The following is a 2,500-nucleotide window of genomic DNA, read 5'->3' on the forward strand; positions in this document are numbered from 1 at the left end:
ACACGTACACGTGTACACACTTACACACACACACACACAAACAGTCCCGCCGAGACGTGGGAAGATATTTTGAGTTCAAACACCCGGGACATTTCTCGCTAATGGAGGGAGAGAAGAAATCCCGTAGATAAAGCCTGTGCTATCCTATTCCATCTTAATGAAAATGTTGATATACCGAGACAGGAAAAACATGGGACATCATAAGCACATCTTACAAACCGGGAGCCAAGATTGATGAGGTCGGGGGAAGAAATAACATGCACGCTGGCGGGAGTTGATAGATATGAGGAAAAACGACGAGAGAGAGAGAGAGAGAGAGAGAGAGAGAGAGAGAGAGAGAGAGAGAGAGAGAGAGAGAATTTGCATTTCCAAAAAATTATGCTTCGAAGCTGAAAGTCAAGAAAACCTTACGGATGACACTTGATATTATGTGTGTCAAGCAGCTCTGAGAGAGAGAGAGAGAGAGAGAGAGAGAGAGAGAGAGAGAGAGAGAGAGAGAGAGAGAGAGAGAGAGAGAGAGAGAGATAATTTGCATTTCCAAAAAATAATACTTTAGGAATCTGAAACTAAAGAGCCTTAGAAATAATGCTCAATTTCATGTATGTTCAGCGGCTGAGAGAGAGAGAGAGAGAGAGAGAGAGAGAGAGAGAGAGAGAGAGAGAGAGAGAGAGAGAGAGAGAGAGAGAGAGAGAATGTTTAGATTTTAAAACAAAAAACTTTGCCAAATAAGTTCGTAAAACGTTTTAAAGTGCAGTTTAATTTCATATAAGTGAAATAACCTAGAGAGAGAGAGAGAGAGAGAGAGAGAGAGAGAGGGGGGGCGCTGAGGGCTTTATTGCAAATGAATAATGTGTTGAATCCTATCTTCAAGAAATGGCATATATATATGCATACATTCATGTGCACACACACACTTACACACATTCACACACACACACATACACACACAATATATATACACACACACATATATATATATATATATATATATATATATATATATATATATATATATATATATATATATATATATATATATATATATATATATATATATATCTTGCGTGCGTGCGTGCTGATTATTATGCAAGCGAAGCAGAATAATTACATCACGATCCGATTAATTTTGTTTGTTATATCCACTCATTTAACGAGTACAGTATATAGTCATTATAAGATATGATTTTCCATTTGCGAGAATTATGCTGGAGCAAATACTTCATTATAGGATTTAACATAATTCTATTACTGTATTCATTAGCAAAATAGATGGAATGGAGAGAGTTGTTACTAAAAAAAAAAAGGCGAATTCAACAGAAAATGAGATAGGAGATTAATTCCCATATAATGCAATGAAAAGCTACGAAAAAAATAAAACAAGCAAAAAATGAGCCGAGGTTTCTTCGACGCAATCGAGTTTTCTGTACAGTCGCTACAGCGTGTAATCAAGGCCACCGAAAACTTTAACCACGGCCCGGTGGTGGCCTATCCTATGTCGTTGCCAGAAGCACGATTATGGCTAACTTTGACCTTAAATAAAATTAAAACTACTGAGTCTACAGAGCTGCAATTTGGAATGTTTGGTGATTGGAGTGTGGATGATCAACATACCAATTTGCAGCCCTCTAGCCTCAGTAGTTTTTAAGATCCGAGGGCGGACAGAAAAAGTGCGGACAAAAAAAAAAGTGCGGACAGAATAAAGTGCGGACGGACAGACAAAGCCAGCACAATAGTTTTCTTTTCCAGAAAACTAAAATAATGAACGAGCACAATTATGAAGAACGAATGGCAGCGAAAAGAGATTGTTGACGCGGAAGTCTGATCCGGTGCCTGGCTGAGATTGGAGAATATGAAAGGATGAATGAGCAAGGTGATTTAAATTCAAATGCAGGCGGCTGAGAAAAGACGCCGTTGTTCGCTGGTACGGAATTCCCGGAGCAAATGAGAACGGTGAGAGTCATGTGGAAGTGTGTCTGGACGGGGATTGATTGTCGAAAACACAAGGTTTTTAAAAGAGAATGTCCCCCGCAGGCAGGTAGTGCCGTCAGTGCACCTCACGGGGTGCACTGTATGCATTACTAAAGCTTCTTTGCAGGGTGGATAATCAGCATACGAATTTGTAGCCCTCTAGCGTCAGTAGTTTTTAAGATCTGATGGCGGATAGAAAAAGTGCGGACAGAATAAAGTGCAGACGGACAGACAAAGCCGGCACAATAGTTTTCTTTTACAGAAAACTAAAAAAGGATACAAGAATTACATATAAAGGGAAAATGGTTGGAAAATACTTATGTATCTAGATACATAAGTAGTAAGAAAAGTATGTAAAATTCAGGGAAGAGGTCACGGAGTCAGCAGGGTGTGCAAGAAGTAATATATGTAACTGGCGGAAAGTATTTTGCTTAAGCTGATCTCTCCAGTTGCAACACAAATTGAATTAAGAACTTGTAAAACGTCGGTAAAACAAGAATGAATTGTAAAACATTAAAACAAGAATGAATGC

The sequence above is a fragment of the Macrobrachium rosenbergii genome, chromosome 14 (genome assembly GCF_040412425.1).
Source record: "Macrobrachium rosenbergii isolate ZJJX-2024 chromosome 14, ASM4041242v1, whole genome shotgun sequence".
Lineage (NCBI taxonomy): Eukaryota > Metazoa > Arthropoda > Malacostraca > Decapoda > Palaemonidae > Macrobrachium > Macrobrachium rosenbergii.